General features: G+C 42.3%; 1 long non-coding RNA gene across 14 annotated transcripts in view; it reads left to right on the top strand.

Moving 5' to 3' along the window:
* Positions 1 to 23770, top strand: part of LOC147358457 (uncharacterized) — a 72037-nt gene extending 48267 nt beyond the window's left edge. For 10 of the 14 annotated variants that reach the window (XR_015142301.1, XR_015142300.1, XR_015142294.1 and 7 more), the window contains one exon: positions 22897 to 23770. This is a non-coding gene — a long non-coding RNA (uncharacterized LOC147358457). Of the gene's footprint in view, positions 1 to 7731; positions 7784 to 22896 lie in introns of all 14 variants that reach the window. The other 4 variants (XR_015142302.1, XR_015142299.1, XR_015142297.1 and 1 more) reach the window with 1 other exon arrangement.
* Positions 23771 to 25304: the final 1534 nt, after the last annotated feature.

The raw sequence follows: 25304 nt of genomic DNA, 5'->3' as shown, positions 1-25304 counted from the left end.
TATAAGGTGTATGTATACAGGCATACCTTGAAGACATTGATCATGGCATCCGGTCCCATCACTTCATGGCAAATAGATGGAGAAACAATGGAAACAGTGACAGACTTTATTTTCTTGGGCTCCAAAATCACTGCAGATGGTGACTGTAACCATGAAATTGAAAGACATTTACTCCTTGGAAGAAAAGCCATGACCAACCTAGACAGCATATTAAAAAGCAGAGACATTACTTTGCCATCAAAGGTCTGTCTAGTCAAAGCTATGGTTTTTCCGGTAGTCACGTATGGATGTGAGAGTTGGACTATAAAGAAAGTTGACCGCTGAAAAATTGATGCTTTTGAACTGTGGTGTTGGAGAAGACTTTTGAGAGTCCCTTGGACTTCAAGGAGATCCAAGCAGTCCATCCTAAAGGAAATCAGTCCTGAATATTCACTGGAAAGACTGATGCTGAATACTTTGGCTACTAATACTTTGGCCACCTGATGCGAAGAACTTACTCACTGGAAAAGACCGTGATGCTTGGAAAGATAGAAGGCAGGAGGAGAAAGGGACAACAGAGGATGAGATGGTTGGATCACATCACCAACTCGATGGACATGAGTTTGAGCAGGCTTCGGTAGTTGGTGATGGACAGGGAAGCCTGGTGTGCTGCAATCCTTGGGGTTGCAAAGAGTCGGACCTGACTGAGTGACTGAGCTGACTGAAGACATTGCGGGTTCAGTTCCAGACCACTGCAATGAAGTGATAATCGAAATAAAGTGAGCCACATGAATTTTTTTTTTTTTTGGATTTCCAGTGCATGTAAAAGTTATGTTTACACCACACTGTGGTCTACTAAGTGTGCAATAGCTTTATGTCTAAGAAAACAATACACATACTTAAAAATAATACTGTTGGAAAAAATGGCACCACTAGACTTGCTCAATGCAGGGTTGCCACAAACCTTTAATTTGTACAAAACACAGTATCTGTGAAGTGCAATAGAGCTATATATATATCTATGTAAGCTCCAGGCACATTCTAAGTATTGAAGATCAATGATTCTCAGAGCTGGGAAAGAGGTAGATTAGAATCACATGGTAGAGGGTTACTCTTCAGGGCAATTGTAACAATTTTTATTTTTTTTCAGCCATTTGAGGGGAATTCCTACATCTTCCATAACAGTGGTATTACCCAGACTATATAATTTTTCAAATCTTATAAATGTGAACTGGATCTCATCTCCATTCTACTATGGAATTTCTTAAGGAGTTTGTGAAGTATCCTTTAACCTTCATAGCCCTGTTGGAATGTCCACATCTTTCCTTACTTCCTGTTTGCCATTTAGGATGAGCCATGGGAGAGGAAAAGAGGGGCTCTGTCACGGGAGAAGAGAGAGGAGGGGCTGCCTGAGCAATGATGTCTCCAGAGTAAGAATGAAGGAAGGTATAATGTACAAGTAATTTCTAGTCAATAAGAAGGGAAGGTAGAGGTGTTTCTTGCAGAGATCAGAGGGGACAGAGCAGGGAGGAGAGGCTCCTCCACTCCACTACTTCTTCAATCATTAATGGCATGGGGTCACCTCATATGATGCTGCTTAATGTCCAATAAAGGAAAGCAAGCTATTTTCTTCCCCTGCACATCTGATTTTCACTGTGTGGAAATGTTGACCCACATCTCCAGTACCAGCATACCTGATTTCCACCTACTAAACCTTGGTGTCAGATGATATGCCAACAAAGCACTTCATCTCTATTATTTCCTTTGATTATTCAGACTATCCTATGGGAGGCAGGGCAATGTAATCTTTTCCTCTTTTACATGTGAGGAAACCGAGTTAGTGCAATAAAGGAGCCTGCTCAAAGGTGCAACTGCTGTTCTAATCCAGAGGTGACTCCCTCCAGGCAGGCACACTTGACGACTGAATGATGGAGACTCCAAGTGGAGCGCCTGTTGCTAGTGACCCCACAGGAGACCGGTGGGGCTTAGGAGAGAGGACTTGTGTGAGTTTTGGTCCTGGACTTGGTGATCAGAAGAGCTAATGGGATCTTGAGTGAGTTGCATTGCCCTTTAGCAAGCCCTCCTATTCCGATTTCCTGGATGTCAAGAGCTGGTCCTGCCTGAGGCAGGTGATAGACTCAGGAAGCCTTCATGGAGATGGTAGAGTCAATCAGCAGGTGAATGAGTTCAAGGAGGATAGAACAGTGTCATTAAGAATTTGGCTCTGGAGCCGGTTAGACCAGCTTCTGAATCCTGACCTCTGCTATTTCTTACTTTTATGACCACTCATCTTCTCTGAGTTCTTTTATGATCTGTAAAAAATGGATAATTACATATACAATATAGAATTGTGAATTAGATGGGATACTGTAAATAAAGCTTGACTGCACTACCAGGTATACAGTAGGTGCTGCCTAAGGGGAACTGTTGATTGGGTGGAGAGAGCACCATCGAGGTCTGGCACTGTGCAATCAACAAAATTGCTACCGACTTCTCTAATGTGAAATCACAGAGAGGAGAGTTGAAGACAAGTAGCCAATGGACATAGAACTATGAATTTTTTAAAAAAGATCCATCTGCCAAAATACAGGCAGGATTTCATCTCCAAACACATCCACACCTACACACCTGGGCATTTGGCATTGTTGCCAAGACCGTGTGACTTGCTTTGGAAGGAAGGTACCCGAGGCAGGTTCTTCAGCTTCACTGCTGAGAGAATGTCCCCAAGGAGACCTGTTCCCATGAACCTTTCATGTTGGATACGGAAAAACTTGCAAGCGAGATTAGTTCCTCCTGGGTTGTTTTGAAGGTTTGCCCTTTGTAGACATGTTCCTAAGCCTTCTAGGGGAAATTTTCAGAAAGGAATGAGTAGGAATAAACCAACACTTCAATTTAAAAAAGTCTTACAACTTTCTCATGGGTGAAGAAGGGTATGATTTCTGAATGGAGGGAAAGAAATACAATGCTTTGCAATAAGAAACTGTTCCTTGTTTAAGCTGACGGCACGCCTGGCCTGCCCGCCCCCGGCGTGCTGGTTGGTGTGTTTGTTTCCTCATTGTTGGGCTGGATCAGCGCTGAGTCTCTCACATCAGGACTCCCAAGAAGGATGCTTGAGAGATGGTGTGTGGTGGCCTGTCCTGAGACCCACCCTCCACCTCTGTCTCTTACCTAAAATTCCTTACTTTATTTTTACTTTTGGCTGCCCTGGGTCTTCGATGCTGCTCTCTCTAGTTGCAGCGAGCTGGGACTCTTCTCGCCTTGCGACGCACTGTGGCGGCTGCTCTGGTTGTGGAGCACCGGCTCTAGGGTGGTCAGGCTCCAGTGGTGACTCGTGGGCTCAGTTGCCCTGCAGCACGTGGGATCTTCTCAGACCAGGAATCAAACCCACGTCTCCTGCACTGGCAGGCAGATTCTTAGCCACTGGACCACCAGGAAAGTCCCACCTTCCACCTCTTGGCCTCTGGGATTTGACCACAAAGCTAAGCCAACAACCAACAGAACTGGCCTGAGGTTCTGTGCGGATATTTTCATATAATAGCAATTCCTACATTCAGGCCCTAAATATAATCTCTCGAGCCTCAGAGGAAGCAGCAGGAAGAAGAGCGCAAGGTAGAAAGGAGGCTGTCAAGAGAAGATGACTGTTTTTATTCTGTCTGCCTGAGCAGAGCACTCTTACGATACATTAACTCTGAGAGAGCAGGTGGGACCCCGGGCACAGATGAGAGATGAGCTGTGAGGCAGCCTCCTCAAAGGTCAAATGCTCCTTGTCCTTGGGTCTTGGAGAGCCCGATATTGACTACACAACTCTCCCATTGTTTTCCCCTTCCTCTGAGCTGCATTTATCCAAGAGCCACTAGCACCAAGCTTTTTCTCTCCTGGCAGGGCCAGGATTAGAGTGGGCTGCGAGGTTGCAGTTACCTTTGGAAACAGTGTCTCTTGTCAGTCTCTTGTCTGTGAAGACCAGAGAAAGGGGATCCAAGCCTCAACACTGTCATGGATGAGGGGAAAGGAACGTGATGTCTTTTTTCAGGACTGAAGGAGGAAAGCTTTATGTCTTCCTTCAGGTCATTTTCTTCTCTCCCCTGTTACTAATCCATAGAGCAGAAACGACCAACCCAGAGCATCTGTCAGAACTGAAATTTGTTCCAAGAATTGTGCCTCACTGAGACGGCGGAGCCTGGTGGGCTGCCGTCTATGAGGTCGCACAGAGTCGGACACGACTGAAGCGACCTAGCAGCAGCAGCAGCATACACATTCTCGTGTTCTCTTTTTCTTCCCGGAGCTAATCCTCTTGGGCATTTGCTCCATTTAAAACTTTCCCCCAAACTTCTTTTTTTCCCAGAAAGATTGTTTCTAAACCAAAATGGATTTCACTCTTTCCAGGTTAATTAAGGGGTACCCACTTTACAGATAGGGCTTCCCTGGTGGCTCAATGGGAAAAAATCTGCCTGCCAATGCAGGAGAATCTGCCTTCCCCACGATCTCTGGGTTGGGAAGATCCCCTGGAGGAGGAAATGGCCACCCACTCTAATAATATTCTTGCCTGGAGAATCCCATGGACAGAGGAGCCTGGCAGGCTATAGTCCATGGATTCACAGAAGAGTCAGACACGACTTAGTGACTAAACAACAAAACAACTTTGCAGGTACCATGTGGTCCCCTGTTTTTGCCCGAGTCCTCTGTGACTGAACATTAAGCCTAGCATTCTCTATGGGAATAGAAACAGAGAAACTTGCTTTTTGATGGAACAGAAGCAATATGCTGTAACTTTGTGTGGTTGCTGCCTATAAAAGGTTGTTAAGGCTTATTATGGTTAGCCTCTTTTGATTCTTCTTTAATTGTAACTCATAAGGACTGAAATAAATTGCTTTAACAAATGGCTCTGGGAAGCACTATTGCTGTCATACTAAATCTCATTTTCTTGAGGGAATCTACAGATGAAGATTTAAGTAAAGATGGAAGTCGTTTGGTCATTTTGGAGCAATTCCCAAAGGCAATTCTTGGCCCTCAGATATTTCCAGCAATTGTTGCCATCAGATTAGGAGAGTGTGGAAATTAGTCTCAATGTAAGAGAGACTCAGAGGCCTTTAGTTAGGTCTTTCCTGGACAAGCTCTAGGAGCCTGTGAAGCCATTTTGCTGGACATCATAGAATTTTTTAGTTGGAGGATAATTACAATATTGCTAAGGAAGTTTTGGTACATATACAAAACGGAATATTACTCAGCTATAAAAGGAATGAATTTGAGTCAGTTCTAATGAGGTAAATGAACCTAGAGCTTACAGAGTGAAGTAAGTCAGAAAGAGAAAGACAAATATCATATATTAATGCACACACATAAATTCAACCAAATAAATTTGAAGATCTAATTGACTTTATTAGGTGATTCATGGATTGGGTAGCATCCATCTAGCAATTAGTAAGGTACTCCAGGGGTTGTATAAGATGGAAGGGTTTATAGGAAGAAGTGTGGGGCAAAGGAGCTGTTAGCAAGAGGAAAGGAAAGATTCTTTTTAGGCCAGGACATCTTTTCTGGGAAAGGAATGCAAGGGTTTTATCAGGCAGATCACCTCTTCTTCCACTGAGAGATGGAGAGGGTGCAAGTGTTGCTGCTTTACTGGTGCTGGCCAGAAAATTCCAAACTGATTAAGATTACATTTCTGGCTAAGTGATATGCCATTGTATGTATGTAGCACAACTTCTACATTTGCCTATCAGTGGGCATTTATGTTGCTTCCATGTCTTGGCTGTTGTGAATAGTGACTCAGTGAACGCTGGGGTACATATGTCATTTTGAATTATGGTTTTCTCAGGGTATATGCCCAGTAGTGGGATTGCTGGGTCATACTGTAGTTCTGCTTTTAATCTTTTAAGGAACCTTTGTACTGTTCTCCATTGATAGTGGCTGTACCAACTTACATTCCCACCAGCAGTGCAAGGTTTCCTTTTCTTCACACCCTCTCCATCATTCATTGTTTGTAGGTGTTTTGATGATGGCCATTCTGACTGGTATGAGGTGATACCTCACTCTAGTTTTAATTTATATTTCTCTAATACTTAGTGCAGCCTGGCGTGTTGCAGTGCAGTGCATGGGGTCGCAAAGAGTGGGACACGATGACTTACTGACTGAACAACAAATAATTAGTGATGTTGAGTATCTTTTCATGTGCCTCTTGGCCATCTGTATGCCATATACACTTCTGCTGCTGCTAAGTCACTTCAGTTGTATCCAACTCTGTGCGACCCCATAGATGGCAGTCCACCAAGCTCCCCTGTCCCTGGGATTCTATACACTACCATGTGTGAAATCGATAGCTAGTGAGAACCTGCTGTATGGCAGTGTATATAGTGCTGTATAGCTGAATAGAGTGAGAACCTCCCTGCACAGCACAGGGAGTTCAACTCGGTGCTCTGTGATGACCTAGATGGGTGGGATGAGGGGGGATGGGTGGGAGAAAGGTCCAAGAGGGAGGGGATATATGTATACATACAGCTGAGTCATGTCATTAGCGGAAACTAACACAACACTGAAAGCAATTATACTCCAATAAAATAAACAGAAAAAAAGGAAAACCTTAAAAAATTACATTTCTGGGGAAGGTTGAAACTGCAGTTAGGTTGTGTGCATGTGTGCGAAGTTGCTTCAGTTGTGTCCGACTCTATGGACTGTAGCCTACCAGCTCCTCTGTCCATGGGATACTGGAGTGGGTTGCCGTGCCCTTCTCCAGGGGTATTAGGTTAGGTGTTATTAGGTCTAGGATTGGTATCCTGGGATTTAGCACAAGTGATGTTATTTTGGGCCTTTTTTTAATCTTTGGCAGTTCTATTTGCACTTATTGTATGTGCAGATTTTATCCTGGGAATGAAGCTGTCTCTTCTGTTGGGGAAGTTTGAGTGAGTGAAGGCTGGCTTACATTGCTCTTTTTTGAATCAGCCTCATTGAAGAGCCGGAGAAGGCAATGGCACCCCACTCCAGTACTCTTGCCTGGAAAATCCCATGGACAGAAGAGCCTGGTGGGCTGCAGTCCATGGGGTCGCTACGAGTCAGACACGACTGAGTGACTTCCCTTACACTTTTCACTTTCATGCACTGGAGAAGGAAATGGCAACCCACTCCAGTGTTCTTGCCTGGAGAATCCCAGGGACGGGGGAGCCTGGTGGGCTTCCGTCTATGGGGTCGCCCAGAGTTGGACACGACTGAAGTGACTTAGCAGCATTGAGGAGCTGTTTAGTTCTTGTGTGGGAAGAGATGTAGGAAAATGCCATGGTCAGGCTGATGGTCCTGAGTCAGGTTTCCGTATGGAAAATACGTTAAAAATCCCTTTCCCTGAATATCACAAACATCTGAATTCACTGCAAATGTCAAGACAAATCTAAAAGAGTTTTTTTAGACTGCTCACTCTTTTTGGACTGTCCCCATCTGCTTTCTTTCCTTACATGAATATTGAGAGTTGACTGCATAATTCATGCATGTTGGTTTATTTATGGTTTTTGATAGAGCCCCTTGCATGCTTCATTGTGCTTTATGAAACTCTAATCTATTCAGATTATAAATCTTCTCCTTTTTGAAGGCAGCTTCCTGCAGGACTCAAATGTAGTGAGTATTAAAATGGTAATGCCTTGAAAGTAACACTGTGTGGCTTAAGAGTTAATCTTCTACTAATAAGAGCCTACTATGAGACAAGCACTACCTTGGCACTTTAAATACATGAATGCATAAATAAATTATTCTCACTGTAACCTTTCCTTGTAGGTTGGATCATTCCTATTTCATGTATAAGGAAACAAAGACTCACAGCAGTAAAGTAAGTTACTTAGAAGAGCATGGAATCCTTGTGCCACTAAACCAGTCTGGGAACCAAGGTCAGCCAGACTACAGAGCTAGTTCTTTGGGTCATACAGTGGGATTCTTTTTTTTCTCCAAACCTATTTATTTTTTATGGGAGGAAAATTGCTTTATAGTGCTTTATGAAACTCTAATCTATTCAGATTATAAATCACTGACCAAGTGAGGGACAACAACATTATGCTGGCCTCTGCCGTACATCAAAATGAGTCAGCCATAGGGACGTTTGTGTCCCCTCCTTCCCTAACCTTCCTCCCACCTCCCACCCCTTCCCACGCCTTTAGGTTGTTACAGAGCCCTGGTTTGAGTTTCCTGAGTCATAGAGCAAATTTCCATACACTGGAATTCTTAATGGGATAATGGCCCTTAACTGCTGAGTCACTGTTACTATCATTTGGTAGGAAGGGACTGCTTTTCCCTGGAAGCAGTAGAGACACTGATGCCCTCACCTTCCCATCTTTATGATTTCATGGCAGAGCTATAAGGTAGAAATCATCTTCTAAGAACTTACCTGGGACTGAAATGCTAGTCAGTGCATAAACTTGGGGGAAAGGCACTGATCAAGAGAGGGATATGAAGTGAGTAGGGAGAATCAGAAAGGTGCTTCTCTGTCAGTCTTGGAAGGGTGTAATTTCCCTAGAGGAGAAGGGATTTTGGTCCTTATTTAGCCTTGATAGGAAGTGTCACAGCCTTGGTGCCTGATGGTTTCTTCTTATTTGCAAGGCTAATTTTATTGTAATGAGAGCATAATGAGCAAAAGTTACATGCAGAAACCAGAGATTCCTTCCACTTCCTCATTTTCTTTGTTTGCCTCCAGGACACTTGTCACCCGCAAAATGTGTGGTTTCTTGTCAGTTCAGAGATTTCTACTTTTTTGTTGTCTTCCGGGGGACCCTTGTTGTTTACAAGATGTATGGTTTCTGGCCATTTTCATGCCCTCCTTTCTCTGCTCATATCTAGCTTTCTGCTTGCTCTAACAAAATTAACTGCTTGAAGATTATGAACATGTAGCAGCCTTCAGATCTTCTGGTGCCTAAGGACTGATAATGTTAACTGCCCTGCTACCCCAACATCAACAATCAGAGAACTGTGCACGAACTGATCACACATCCTGGGATGCCCTTCCTCACTTTGTCTTTAAACATGCTTTGCTGAAACCCTTTGGGTTTTCAATGAAAACCTTCTCCCTCTGTCTTTCTACATGCATGAGCAGACATACCCATCAGATCTTATAAATTGGTATGTTTATGTGCATGGTTCCCTGTCGGTTGTGAAGGAAAAATCATTTTGTTCCTCAAATTCTGTTTCATCAAAGCTGTGGGCTGTAATTATGCTGGAAATGAGGCAAGGATGTTGTTCACCCAAACCACTTTAGAATGACTATCAATGAAATAAAATCAGGCCTGCTTTGTATTTTCCTTTTAATGTTGTCCAAATCTTAAGATTATAGGGATGAAGGGAGCCTTAACAGGTTATCCCATGTCCAGGAAATCCTTTACCTAAATTATTACAAACAGGGCTGATTCCTTTGCACAGGGTCAGGAAAAAATGGCTTTGAGTGAGGAACAGTGTTTGAAAACCAACCTCTGAGTGGTAGACACGAGGTAGGTTTGTTATAGAAACAGCTGGATCTGCTTTCATGGCAGTGAGGGAGTTTACCTTCCATTTTCAAGAACTAGGAATTGAAACATGTATACTATCATATATGAAATGAGTCACCAGTCTAGGTTCGATGCACGATACTGGATGCTTGGGGCTGGTGCACTGGGACGACCCAGAGGGATGGTATGGGCAGGGAGGAGGGAGGAGGGTTCAGGATGGGGAACACATGTATACCTGTGGCGGATTCATTTTGATATTTGGCAAAACCAATACAATATTGTAAAGTTTAAAAATAAAATAAAATTAAAAAAAAAGAAAAATTTACAAGGAATTTTCACCAGAATAGATATCATGTAGAACTATGAAACAAGTCTTATTAATAAAAAAAGATCAAAATCAGAAAAAAAAAAGAACTAGGAATTGTACTTATCCATTGCTTTGGAGTTAAGAGCACATGCTTGGGAGCCAGGTTGCTAAGTTTTGAATTTAAATTGTACCTCTTTCCTGCTGTATGACTGTTGCTCTTGTCATCTGGTCACTAAGTTGTGTCCGGCTCTTTTGCAACTCTATAGACTGTAGCCTGCCAGGCTCCTCCTGTCTGTGGGTTTCCCCTGGCAAGAATATTGGAGCGGGTTGCCATTTCCTCCTCCAGGGGATCTTCCCAACCCAGGGATGGAACTCGTGTCTCCTGCGTTGGCAGGTGGATTCTCTACCACTGAGCCACCAGGGAAGCCCTACCTGCTGCATAAACTTGACCAATTCCCTTAACTTCTCTGTGACTCTGTTTTCTCATCACCATTGTTGACCTCTTCTCCATCATCATCACCAGCTTCCTTATCTTCATCCTCCTCATTACCATCATCTAATTCTGGTCCCCCTTCCTTCAGTGGCTGGCCACGGTAGCTGGACACTACACTGCTTTTGTCTGTAATTCTCTTCCTCCTTATGTATTACTGTGCCTGCCAAGTTATTCCCAAGCACCAGATTGGGCTTTCCTCAGTGTCTGAGGTCCTCCTGAGTAGACATCCTGGATATCACCTGAATATAGGCTGTTTCAATTCAATTGAATCCAAAGTTAACAGACTGTGTTCCCTACAGGAGAAGAGAGTTGGGGGTCTAAGTTGCTCAGAAAAATAAATTGGATAAAAGGAAAACATCACTCCTAACAATCTTTGTGAGGAATTTATTTGGATTAGAGTTTAAAGAAAATACATAGGCCTTATGTACATCGTAAAAATGAGAAGTATCAGTTTTTGAACAGATACTGTTTAGTAAGTACAAGGCTGGATTTTTAAAAATACAAATATTTTTATTATCTTGCTAGATACATATTCTGATGAAGGAATATGAGGAAACTAAAATGTACAGAATTGAGAGATTTATGAAGGGCAGTAGTACTAGCTCATGCTCTTTTTCTGACACAGTTTTCTTCAGTGTATTAGTTTGAAGTTTTCTTCTGACCTCCAGATGTCCTAAACACGTGTTCAGTCATAGACAGTAAGGCAGCTTTTTCTAGTTTACACGTTTAATTATTTCCTTACTATGAAAGTAATACATAGTCAACATACAAAAGTTTGAAACAAGAGAATTATAACTTATCTAAGATCATGCCAGTCTAAGAAGTGGCACAGTCTTCCTTGGGTATCTATGTTCTTAATCTTCCTTGGGTGTCTATGTTCTCAGCCACAGTTTTGTATGAAGCCATTTCCCTGTGTGGGTCTTTGGCTGATTCACGCTCAGGGTCAAATCCATTGCTACTGAACACACTGGCACATCTCAGTTCAGGGCATTTCTTTACTTTGCACAGTTCCATCTGTCTTTAACACGGGTTAACAGTATGGAACTTCTCTTGGCCTCATGAAAGTGAAAGTTGCTCAGTCCTGTCCGACTCTTTGCGACCACATGGACTGTAGTCAGCCAGGCTCTGTGGAATTCTCCAGGCAAGAATATTAGAGTGGATTTCCATTCCCTTCTCCAGGGGATCTTCCCAACTCAGGGATCAAACTTGGGTCTCTCGCATTGTGGGCAGATTCTTTGCCATCTGAGAAACCAGGAAAGCCCAATTTGGGAAGAGTAGTCACATCCTTATGATAGCAAATGTAACTGGAAAAGCCAGTGAGGCAAATGGAATTGATGTCCATACATGATAAACTGAGGCTATCTAGTGATTGGAAGCTGAAGCACCAATACTTTGGTGACCTGATGTGAAGAGCCGACTCATTGGAAAAGACCTTAATGCTGGGAAAGATTGAGGGCAGGAGGAGAAGGGAGTGACAGAGGATGAGATGATTGGATAGCATCACTGACTCAATGGACATGAACTTGGGCAAACTCTGGGAGATAGTGAGGGACAGGGAGGCCTGGCGTGCTGCTGTCCATGGGGTCACAAAGAGTCGGACATGACTTAGCAACTGAACAACAACCACCATGAGAAATCATTGGAAAATCTGCATTTAGCTTGATGGCAATGCTGTCATATTATATGCAAATTGGTAATTTTTGGCACATTCTTTGGCCATGGGTGGTCCCAGGTCACCCATGGTGACCTATGGCTTCTTTCAGCTGTGTTTCCCCAAACTCTACTTCTGTTGATGGGGTTGTTTGTTTGCTTTGTTGAGAATAAAGCCCTGTGCTTTAAGATAGGGCTTCCCAAATGGCACTAGTGGTAAAGGATCCACCTGCAACATAAGAGACACGGGTTTCATCCCTGGATCAGAAGATCCCATGGAGTAGGAAGTGGCAACCACTCCAGTATTCTTGCCTGGAAACTTCCATAGACAGAGGAGCCTGGTGGGCTATAGTCCATGGGGTTGCAAAGAATCAGACACGACCAGGTGCACACACATACTTTAAGATGATGCCTGCATAAGTACATCATCACATTTGTTTCCTTGATAAATATTGGTTTACTTCAATTTTTAGTTTGCAATGAAGTTCAAAGTAAGCCCATAAAGTAATAGTGAAAATATCTATCAGGGCTTCAGACCCTTCATCCATAATATTAAGGGTTAGGCTAGATGATCACTAAAGGCTTTTCCACCTTCCAGATTCCTTAAACTTTCCATTAGTGTCAACAATGGAAGAAGTTTGGGGACCTGGGATCATGTTAACAATTCTTTTTTTTTCAGCAAATTTGGGTGTATTCCAGGAAATGTTGCTCATATTTACTGCCCACTGCAGAGGGCAGAATTTGTGATTTTCATCAATTGATGAGTGTCAGATAATATTCACGACACACTGAAATCAGAAGGGGAGTGGACTTAGTAAAGACATCAAAATGACACGAGCTTAGAAACTGGGCCCTATTTCTCATGCTTGAAGTGGAGTAAAGTGAAATGAAGTTCTCTGCCACAAACCTGTTCAGTGAAGTGTAAGAAACCTCCAGTTACAATTTTGGCTTATAAAAATAATATTGCACTCCTTTCTGCTACTCTCTGAGCCTAGTGGAAAGTAGACAGAATAATGATTGTCCAATTACCTGCCACAGTGGTGCTCCTTTGAGAAGGTATGGAAGGAAATGCACTGGTGGTGGAGGCACAAGAGACTTCTTCTGATTCTTGATTACCCCTCTTACTGGTGTGTGAGCTTAATCATGTTACTTAATTTCTTTACCCTGATAGCTCAGTTGGTAAAGAATCCGCCTGCAATGCAGGAGACCCTGGTTCAATTCCTAGGTCAGGAAGATCTGCTGGAGAAGGGATATGCTACCCACTCCAGTACTCTTGAGCTTCCCTTGTGGCTCAGCTGATAAAGAATCTGCCTGCAATTCGGGAGACCTGGGTTCAATCCCTGGGTTGGGAAGATCTCCTGGAGAAGGGAAAAGCTGCCCACTCCAGTATTCTGGCCCTGGAGAATTCCATGGACTGTATAGTCCACGGGGTCACAAAGAGTCGGACGCAGCTGAGTGATTTTTACTAATTTCTTTGAGCCTACATTTTCTCATCTGTAAAATGGAAATAATAAAATGTTCCTCAGAGGACTTCCCTGGTGCCCAGTAGCTAAAAGTGTGCCTGCCAATGCAGGGGACATAGGTTCGATCCCTGTTCCAAAAGATGCCACATGTCGTGGAGCAACTAAGCCCATGTGCCTCAACTGCTGAGCCTGCCAGCAACCACGGCTGAAGCCCACGCGCCGCAGAGCCCGTGCGCTGCAACTAAAGGAGCCTGCACGCTGCAACCCTGGAGAGTAGCCGCTGCTCGATGCAACTAGCCAGCCACCACGGCTGAAGCCCGCGTGCCGCAGAGCCCATGCGCTGCAACTAAAGGAGCCTGCACGCTGCAACACTGCAGAGTAGCCACTGCTCGATGCAACTAGGGAAAGCCCTCATAGCGATGAAGACACAGCACAGCCCAAAATGACTAACTGATGTCCCTCAGAGGTTTACTGTAAATATTAAATGTTAATATACTGGTAAGGCCTACACTTCAACAAATCTAAGTAGACAATAACCTCATATTTGAAATCTTGCAATCTAGAAGTTGTAAAATTATTTTCTAGGGATCCCTTGGTGGCAAAACCTCCACTGATTTCACTCGGTAGAAATTTTCACCAATCATGTGAAACTATTTATGGTCTTTATCCTCCTCAAGGTGAATATTCATATGTTTTACTGCATAAATATTAGTGTTTGATGACTTGTGAGGTCGCAGACCATTCTAGGGGAGGTACATAATGTACAATTTAATATCTTTTTAAAGTTTCCTGATTTCTGAAATGTTCTGAAACGTTCATGACCCCAGAGATTTCTGATAAAGGCTTTTATGCCTTTATTTATTTCCTGCTTTCTGAATGAATTAATATGAAAAAAAATGTCTTTGTATTGGCCTATTCTAGTTAATATCTCATGTAGTCATTTTGGTAAAATTATTTCTAGTATTTTTTCTATATTTTTTGAAGGGTTATTTTTATACTATTTGAGCTAAGATTTATGATTATAACCTCTGGTAACTACCCCAGAGTTCAGATGTGACAAAGACCTAATACCTAGAACTCAGTGGGTCTTATGATAAGATAAAAAATATTCCATACTCTGGTTTAGTTTGACTGAGTTATTAAGGCCCCTTCACTTTAGCTATAGTAGTTGCTTAATAAACACTGTTGAGAAGAGTTAAAATCCCCCAAAATATGCATGAACCCTATGAACTTTATGATAGTATGACAGTAGTTAGATGAATGCAGTTTATTTAGAAATTTCATTAGAAATTTGAATTCACATCTTCTGTGAATACCCTTCAGTTAGACATCTGTCCAAGAAAGTATCATTTCTGCAGAGCTTTTGTATACTTGACTCAGGTTTTGGTATCTCTTTTTTTAAAGGAAAACTGCATTCCTTTTTTTTTAAAGCACAAATCAAGTACTCTCTTGGTTCTTAAACTTCTTATTCACACCTAAACATTATTATTCTAACACTTAGTATTGAGTTTCTGTATTTATTGCTAGAAGTTGTGGTGACCTAAGAAAGCTATAGATAAGGATATACAGCCAAAGGTGAAAGCCAGGTTCTGTCTGTGGTACTGAAGCAGTCTCGTTCTGTTGCCAAGAGTAGAAGCCACTTGCTGAACTATAACAAAACCAAATCATCAATCACCTGAAGTGCTCATAGCTCATTTAAAACAAATTCCAGGTTTAATTGAGCCTGTATCAAATAGATCATCCTGTATTAAGAGGATGTTTTTGTAGTTTAAGACTTACAAGCGAGCCCATCAGTAGTACTCTGTATACGCGGTGAACAGGCTAACGTAATTCATAAGATACTAAAGAGAAATTATTTGTAGGCTACATAGTCACTGGGTAAAAACTAAAAGAGTGTATTTAATTATCCTTTGGAGGGCTCTCTACATTATTTTTATGAAAGCAATAGAAACATTGGAAAGCTGAAGGAAAAATAGGAAATTAACTGACATGAAAGTTGGCTTATTAATTTTCCCTTCATGTAGAAATGTGTTTTATTGTGTTTAGAACAATGTAATTTCAGAAGTAGTGAAGTTGTCTTAATTCATAAAAGGAAGCAAACAGATACAGGATCAGAGAAAACATATTTTGAACCTTGGAAGTGATGAGGTGCTTGATTTTGGTTCTCAGACCACTATTAATGCCATTCTCTTTTAATGCAGAGAAACGTATTTGGTAAAGGCACCGGGATGAAGAAGTAGAAGTGTGTGTGTGTGTGCCTGTGTTTTAAAATTTTATTATTTATTTATTTTTTGCTGCTCTGCATGGCTTGAGAGATCTTTGTTCCCTGAGCAGGGCTTGAACCCAGGCCCTCAGCAATGAAAGTGTAGAGTCCTAACCACTGGGCCATCAGGGAAGTCCTAGAAGTGTGTTTTAATACCTCTCTCCTACCAGGGGAGCATTATAGCCATCCTCAGCTCTCTTCGTGCACGTGTACTTGGTCGCTTCAGTTGTGTTGGACTCTGCGACGCTATAGACTGTAGCCCTCCAGGCTCCTCTGTCCATGGGATTCTCCAGGCAAGAATACTGGAGTGGATTGCCACGCCCTCCTCCAGGGAATCTTTCCGACCCAGGGATCGAACCTGGAGCCACCTGTATCTTCTGCATCACAGGCGGATTCTTTACCGCTGAGCCACCAGGGAAGCCCCCAGTTCTCTTCACTCTCCTTTGTTAAATCAGGCTTCCAAGGAAATGTTTTGAATTTGAAAGAATCCCTTGAATTATGGAATTAAAGGCCTTTTTGTGTTTAACACGATGTCAGAAACCACAGATTAGGGATTTTCTGGGCAAGAGGATTTTCTTGGTTCCCATGAAATCACCCAGTCAACTTGCCAAGAGCATCTCAGTTATGACATAAAACTTTTTGAGCTAATCTTCAATAGAAAAGTCAGGTAATGGCTGGAATCTTGCACCCCCTCTTTCCTTTCCAACAATCTATGTTACACAGTGAGCCAGAGGAACCTTTAAAAAATACAAGTCATATCTAATTCTTTCCCCTATTTAAAACTGTTCAGGGCTTTCTTTTATTTTCAGGAAACAGAGAGTGGCAGCACAGCTTACAAAGCTCTGTAATAATGTGGCTTCTGTGTACTTCTCTAATCTTTACAATCCAGAAACATTGGCCTTGGTTTAGTGGTTTTTAAACCCTAGGATGGTAGAGACTATGTTTTGTTTACTGCTGTATTTTTAGTGTGTAGTTAATCATTTGTAATGATTAACAAATACTTCTTAAATAAATGAGTGGAAGAAGGAATGAATGAAACATTGATGCCATTCTAGCTAGTCTTGGTAAAACTACCCCATTTCTCCTGCGATTGTCCCTTATTACACAAAAATATATTGAGTACTCACTCTATGCCAGGCACTGTGCTAGATGCTGCTGAGTGTCAATCACAATATATAAGAAGCAAGCTGTTGAGAATTGAGGATGACCTCAGAGTAGGTTACAGATCTAGATTTGCAGATCTGGATGTGCAGAATGGCAGAGAGTATAACTGTAAAACTCTACCTTCCTGTTGCTTTTAGACTAGACACAAGGTTTAATTTCCAGGGAGGCAGAGAGGCTTTTTAAACAAAAGTGAAACACTTCTCTTTCTAAGGGGAAAAAACTAACGTCTGCCATAGTCATGCTTGAAGAGTAAGTAGCAAATGAAGAGATATAGATGTCTTTGCTACCTTGAGGTTCTTAAGCAAAGAGACCCGAAATTACACTGCCTCATTTCTTGCCCCCTAACCCTTTCATCTTGAGCATAAGAGGAATGAAGTCATGGACTGTTTTGGAAGCCTGTTCTAGGTCCGAAGGCGTAAGTTACTGTTCTGTGTTATTTTATATACGAAGTGCTCAAATGTTCAAAGCTTCCTTGGCAGATAGAGACAGAATTATCATGTCTTCTAGAGGGGGCTGGTGCAGTAGAGAAGAGGGGGATTTGGAAGAAGTGAAGTTAGAGTTGACCTACCCAGCAAAGAGATTATCATTGAAGAATCATTCAATGTTTCTTTTGGTTTAGTAGGAGATTTGTATCTCTTGCATGATTTTCATCCAAATTGGCTTTTGAGGAAAGTTTTTTTTTTTTTTTTTGTATTAACAACATGTGCATGCAACAGATAAATATTTGAAGGAAATATATACATATGTATACATGTATACATATATGTATGTAAGTATATATAAATAACTATTTGATTTGCTTCTCTATTTTTTTTCTAAAAGAAAACTAATTTGAGTGTGACTACCCTGAATATTATTTTCTAGTAATAATGGTAATAAAGTGTCACTGGATTGGTCATTCATGAAGTGCCATGTTATGCCAGACTGGTAACTTTATAACACCAATCTAAAAGTAGAGTTTCAAAATTTTAGGGATGAAAAATAGGGCTTAGGGTATGAGTGTCCCCCCTCACCACTACTTAGGAAAGGATAATTTGCACAGAAATAGCTTTATGATCGGAGAAGGCAATGGCACCCCACTCCAGTACTCTTGCCTGGAAAATCCCATGGACAGAGGAGCCTGGTAGGCTGCAGTCCATGGGGTTGCTGGGAGTTGGACACGACTGAGCGACTTCACTTTCACTTATCACTTTCATGCATTGGAGAAGGCAATGGTGACCCACTCCAGTGTTCTTGCCTAGAGAATCCCAGGGACGGGGGAGCCTGGTGGGCTGCCGTCTCTGGGGTCGAATAGAGTCAGACGCTACTGAAGCGACTTAGCAGCAGCAGCAGCAGCTTTATGATGTTAGTTACTCAGTTGTATGTGACTCTTTGCAACTCCGTGGACTGTAACCCACCAGGCCCTCTGTCCATGGAATTTCCCAGGCAAGAATACTGGAGTGGGTTGCCATTTCCTTCTCCAGGGGATCTTCCTGACCCAGGGATCAAACCCACACCTCTTACATCTCCTGCATTGGCAGGTGGGTTCTTTACCTTCTGAGCCATCAGGGATCACCTCTTTTGTCTAATTCTTGAACTGCATGCAGTAGTCTCTTATCAAAAGAAGGCTTCCTTCCAGTGAGTTTTACAAAAAGAAGCCCAAGTTCTTCATCTTTGCTACTGCTAAGTTGCTTCAGTTGTGTCCGACTCTGTGTGACCCCAGAGACGGCAGCCCACCAGGCTCCCCCCTCCCTGGGATTCTCCAGGCAAGAACACTGAAGTGGGTTGCCATTTCCTTCTCCAATGCATGAAAGTGAAAAGTGAAAGTGAAGTCACAGTTGTGACCGACTCCTTGCGACCCCATGGACTGCAGCCTACCAGGCTCCTCCGTCCACGGGATTTTCCAGGCAAGAGTACTGGAGTGGGTTGCCATTGCCTTCTCATCTTTATTAAGAGCTGTAATCATCTGCACTTTTTAGTCAATCTCAGATAATTTCACATTATAGTCACAATCTTTGAGTCCGTTCTCTCAGTGAAATTATCTTCTGTTAAATATTATCCTATCTCCACTTGACACATCAACAAACATTATCAGAGTCATACAAATCATAAACATGAGAGGCTTTTTAGTTCCCCTCCCCCTTTATATTCTTTCTTTTTTTGTCAGTGAAGAGTCTATCATCTGGTTATTACATCTATGATTAAATGCAAGCTTCAAGATAATATTCTCTTTAAATCATGTACAATTATTTCCCAGTGTTTCCTCAGGACAACAGGATAGAAAGTCGTCCATGTTAAAAGAATTTCCAACCAAATGTCTTTTTTTTTATTATGGAAAATTTTGCCATAAGATACCACCACTCTTGGAAATTCTTAATACAGATGAAGAGATTAGTCTCCAAGAAGTGTATCAGAAAAAAAAAAAAAAAAATTAAGCCAGAGTTTCCCCAAACTAAGTTAACTTGAATCACTTTCAGTAATACCAAGTAGTATCCTATGGGAATATGGGAAGTCGCTCAAAATCTTACATGCTAGGGTTCAGCATTATATGAACCAAGAATTTCCAGACATCCAATCTGGGTTTATAAAAGGCAGAGGAACCAGAGATCAAATTGCCAACATTCACTGGATCACAGAGAAAGCAAGGGAATTCCAGAAAAACAATTACTTCTGTTTCATCGACTACACTGACGCCTTTGTGTGGATCAAAACAAACTGTGGAAAACTCTTTAAAGAGATGGGACTACCAGACCATCTTACCTGTCTCCTGAGAAATCTGGGTCAAGAAGCAACAGTTAAGACTCTATATGGAACAACAGACTGGTTCAGGATTGAGAAAGGAGAACGACAAGGCTCTTTGTTGTCACCTTGTTCACTTAACCTACATGCTGACACATTATGAGAAATGCCGGACTGGATGAGTTACAAGCTGGAATCAAGATTGGCAGTAGAAGCATCAACAACCTCAGATATAAGGATGATACCACTCTAATGACAGAAACCAAAGAGGAACTAAATAACCTCTTGATGAGGGTGAAGGAAGAGAGTGAAAAAGCTGGCTTAAAATGAAATATTAAAAAAACTAAGATCTTGGCAGCTGGCCCATCACTTCAGTGCAAATAGAGGGGGAAAATGTGGAAGCAGTGACAGATTTCCTCTTCTTGGTCTCTAAAATCACTGTGCATGGTGACTGCAGCCATGAAATCAGAAGACAATTGCTGCTTGGCAGGAAAGCTATGACAAACCTAGACATTGTCTTGAAAAGCAAAGATGTCACTTTGCTGACAAAGATCCATATAGTCCAGGCTATGGTTTCTCCAGTGCTCATGTACAGTTGTGAGATCTGGACTGTAAAGAAGGTAGAATGCTGAAGAATTGATGCTTTTGAACTGTGGAGCTGGAGAAGACTCTTGAGAGTCCCTCGGACTGCAAGGAGATCCAACCAGTCCACTCTGAAGGAGATCAGCCCTGGGATTTCTTTGGAAGGAATGGTGCTAAAGCTGAAACTCCAGTACTTTGGCCACCTCATGCGAAGAGTTGATTCATTGGAAAAGACTCTGATGCTGGGAGGGATTGAGGGCAGGAGGAGAAGGGGACGATGGAGGATGAGATGGCTGGATGGCATCACTGACTCGATGGACGTGAGTCTGAGTGAACTCTGGGAGTTGGTGATGGACAGGGAGGCCTGGTGTGTTGCAATTCATGGGGTTGCAAAGAGTCAGACACGACAGAGTGACTGAACTGAACTGAACTGGACTGGACTTCAAGGAGATCAAACCAGTTGATCTTAAAGGAGATCAATCCTGAATTCTCATTGGAAGGACTGATGCTGAAACTGAAGCTCCAGTATTTTGGTCATCTGATGCAAATAGTCAACTCATTGGAAAAGACCGTAATGCTAGGAAAGATTGAGGGGAGAAGGAGAAGAGAGTGTCAGAGGATGAGATGGCTGGGTGGCATCACCAATGCAATGGACATGAACTTGGGCATTCAGGAGATGGTGAGGGATGGGGAGGCCTGGTGTACTGCAGTCCATGGGGTTGTGAAGGGTCAAATGTGACTGGGTGACTGAACAATAACTTGGAAGTCACCCTTTAGTCCAAGCTGTTGCATATAGATTCTTCAAATGCTCATAAATCAACCTGGCATTTAATTCTGGGAATGGTGGTGTGTGTCAGTTCATGATATATGTGACTCTATGAATGACTTCCATTGTGGTTTGTTTGGTTGATCTGATAGCTTATGTAGATATTCTATTCTTTCTGCAATGCTTTAGGTACAGCTTTCTATTCCACTGAGAAGGACAACTTTCTTAGACAGAAGAAAACATTTCTTTGGAAAAAAGCATAAAGTAGTTCTCTGTTCCTAAACTCCGAATATGTTATTAGGCTCATTTTGGGAGAAACAGCTTGTTAGGAATGAGAAGCTCTGATATCCTTGCCCAATAAAACTCAAAAAATAGTATAATAGTATTATAGTATATTATTAATGTAGCATAAAACATAATGTGTACTATACTATTATACTATATATAATGTATAGCATATATAATGTGCATATATATATACATATATGGTTTGTGTGTATATCTATATCTATCTATATCTGTCTGTCTATCTATCTATCTATATATAATGTAATTGGCTTCCCCTGGTGGCTCAATGATGAAGAATCTGCCTGCAATTTAGGAGCCACAAGAGACTCAGGGTTCAATCTCTAGGTCAGGAAGATCCCTTGGAGAAGGGCATGTCAACCTACTCCAGTATTCTTACCTGGAGAATCCCATGGACAGAAGAGCCCGGCAGGCTACAGTCCATGGGGTCACAAAGAATCAGACACGACTGAAGTGACTTAGCAAGCACACACGCATATATAGTGTAACAGTATCATATTGTATAGTGTAATGGTATAGTTACAATAATAGTACAATTCTCAAAGAATAGTATAAGCACAGGGGATGATGATCCAGTAAAGATCTACTGGTCATAGTGGAGTTGGGAATCCATTAGCAAGTGAACACTAGAGAAATTCTTTTAAGACTAATTGCAATGGGTATATTCCTACAAATTTGTAGCTTGGCTTCACAACAAGGTGAATTTACAAATTCACCTTTTCAAATTCAAGGTATATTTACAAATCACTTGGCATATTCATACTGGCTTAAATTCAAGTTGCCTTAAAGCTAAACATTCAGAAAACTAAGATCATGGCATCCGGTCCCATCACTTCATGGCAAATAGATGGGGAAACAGTGGAAACAGTGAAAGACTTTCTTTTTCTGGGCTCCAAAATCACTGCGGTTGGTGACTGCGGCCATGAAATTAAAAGGTGCTTGCTCCTTGGAAGAAAAGTTATGACCAACCTAGACAGCATATTAAAAAGCAGAGACATTACTTTGCCAATAAAGGTCCATCTAGTCAAGGCTATGGTTTTTCCTGTAGTCATGTATGGATGTGAGAGTTGGACTATAAAGAAAGCTGAGCACAGAAGAATTGAACTGTGGTGAATTGCTCTTAAACTGTGGTGCTGGAGAAGACTCTTGAGAGTCCCTTGGACTTCAAGGAGATCCAACCAGTCCATCCTAAAGATCAGTCCTAGGTGTTCATGGGAGGGAGTGATGTTGAAGCTGAAACTCCAATACTTTGGCCAGCTGATATGGAGAGACCCTGATGCTGGGAAAGATTGAGGGCAGGAGAAGAAGGGGATGACAGAGGATGAGATGGTTGGATGGCGTCACCGACACAATGGACATGGGTTTGGGTGAACTTCGGGAGTTGGTGATGAACAGGGAGGCCTGGCATGCTGTGGTTCACGGGGTTGCAAAGAGTCGGACACGACTGAGTGACTGAACTGACCGACTGACTGGTAAATTCATATAACGCACTATTCTTTTCTAGAAGTTTTCATCTTTGTCTTTCATGTGTACCCCTGTCCGTTTTCACAATATATCCCTATTTAACCTCATTTCTTTTCCCAGCACTCTTCATCAGACCTGAGGAGTCGTTTCTGTAGTTTAGGAAGGGTGCAGAGTCACAGCTTTTTATCAGTCTCCACTTTATTAGGTGCTTTTTGAGGTGTTAGTAAAATGGAAACACATTTTGCTTGCATAACCGGTACAGATGTATCTGATGCCATGTCCTTCCTGGTCTTAGGTGCTGCTCGACTTTTTCACAGAGGAAGAAGTGATTGGCCCCCACCTCGTGCTCCTCAAAATGATTTTTAGGAAGCTGCTTGACTCCTGAGCTGGTAAAGCCACTGTGAAGTTTAAACAGACGGATTTGAGGCCCGCGGAGGAAGTGATCTGCCCTGTCAAGGAAGAGGGAAAATGGCTCTCCTGCAGGAAGGAGTTGGATTGCATAAGAAAGATAAATAGCTCTGAATGAAAGGGTGAATAAAACCCTCGACAGTTTGAAATTCCTTTGGAGGAACCTGGGAGTTAAGCATTTTCTTTCTTCTCCCTTTATCTCTTGTCTGTCTCATATTTCAGTTTTATTGACCCTCTTTCGCAGCCCGTGGTACTGAATTATGATGAGACCCAGACTTAGTTTAACCTTAGCTATTTCCTGGCCCACACTTTCTTCTGAGGTAGATAATGACACAGTTTACTTCTTTCTCTGCAGTCATGACTATTATTAAATCTTTTTACAATAGTCATATCTAATTTCTTATTACGCTTCCCATCACCAATGCTTTGGGCAATGTGTCTGGCAGGAAAACCACAGGCATAGCTCTGGCTAAAATAACATCAAAGGCTAGAGCTAGGACCCAGTCTGTGCACTTATTTAATCAGAGAAATATTCATGGGATGATTCAGAATGCTTGTGGATGACCTCCTTCTCTGCAGAGACCAGCCTTAGCTGGACAGGGGTTCCAAGTCTCACTCTAAATTTACTAGTTATTTTGTCTAAACACAATTAGTTAATCTTACTTTCAGTTGCTCATCTGCCATTTGAGGGACTATTAATAGCTATCTCATTGGTTTGTTCTGAGTATAATAGTAAATAATATAAAATGTTTAACACAGAACCTGGATTAATGATTCTCAATTGATGCTGGTTTCTTTCTCTTCTTTGAATAGCAGTGGATGGTGTCTCAATGCTTCTGAAGGATACTGGTAATTTTAGGTTACAAACTTAGGAGTCTAGGTTCTTTTCTTGTATTTTAAAAATGAAATTATTTCAAGTTACAGCAGATATGGGTTTCCCTGGTGGCTCAGTGGTAAAGAGTCCTCTTGCCAATACAGGAGATATGGGTTTAATCCCTGGGTTGAGAAGATCCCCTGGAGAAGAAAATGGTTACCCACTTCAGTATTCTTGCCCGAGAAATCCCAAGGACAGGGACGCTTAGTGGGCCACAGAGTCACCAAAGAGTTGGAGATGACTTAGTGACTAAACAACAACAGCAGCACAGCAGATATAAGGTTTGATATATGGGTTTTCTAAAGACATCGTATAGGAGTGAGGGAAATTTTTTATTTGGGAAAAAGCTCTGTATCATCTGGGTTGAGAGACAAGGTGAGACATAGCAGGTCATTCAAACCGTGGCAGCAGATACAAGCTGAATGATTTCTGCATATGCTCAACAGTGTAAGTACATCTGAGATTGTAATGAGTAGTCCTTGGTGTGGTATTGGTGGTGTTTCTAAGAAGAAGCTCTTCCAGTGGCTGAGAAAGCTGAGATGGAGCTTGCATTTTGAACTAGGCCTAAATCAATTTCTGTCTCCACCAAATAGGCTAACTTCTGGATGAGCTCAAGTGGTCAGGAGTATGAGTGCCGGGTGTGGGGTGGGGGAAAACAAGTCAAAAGCCGAGTTTCACAGACTTGGACAAAGGTGTGTGCATGTGGAAGTGCTGGGAAGGATGTGAGGAAATGCTTAGGCTTATGCCTCAAGCATTAGAGAAATATTCAGCCCTGACTGTAAATACAGTGCCCTGGTTAAGGCCTCAAGCACTGGAGCTGGATATGTTACTGTTTTTCACTTGCTAAGTCATGTCCGACTCTTTGCAACCCCGTGAACTGCAGCACACCACACTTCCCTGTCCTTCACTATCTCCTGGAGTTTGCCAAAGTTCATGTCCATTGAGTCAGTGATGCCATCCAACCATCTCATCCCCGGTCACCTTTTTTTCCTTTTGCCTTCAATCTTTCCCAGTATCAGGGTCTTCTCCAATGAGTCGGCTCTTCAGATCAGGTGGCCAAAGTATTGCAGCTTCAGCTTCAACATCAGTCCTTCCAGTGACTATTCAGGGTTGATTTCCTTTAGGATTGACTGGTTTTGCCTTCTTGCTGTCCGAGGGACTCTTAAGACTCTTCTCCAGCACCACGATTTGAAAGCATCAATTCTGCATCAGTCGGCCTTCTTTATGGTCCAACTCTCACATCGACACATGACTACTGGAGAAACCATAGCTTTGACTAGACAGACCAACACCACAATCACAGAAAGCTAACCCAAATGGTCATGTGGGTCACTGCCTTGTGTCACTCAATGAAGCTGTGAGCCATGTGGTGCAGAGCCACCCAAGACGGATGAGTCATGGTGGAGAGGTCTGACGCAACG

Source organism: Bos grunniens, chromosome 15, assembly GCF_055505025.1.
Source record: "Bos grunniens cultivar Pamir isolate PY7600 chromosome 15, Bosgru_T2T1.0, whole genome shotgun sequence".
Classification (NCBI taxonomy): Eukaryota; Metazoa; Chordata; class Mammalia; order Artiodactyla; family Bovidae; genus Bos; species Bos grunniens.
This window is presented reverse-complemented; position numbering and strand designations above follow the sequence as displayed.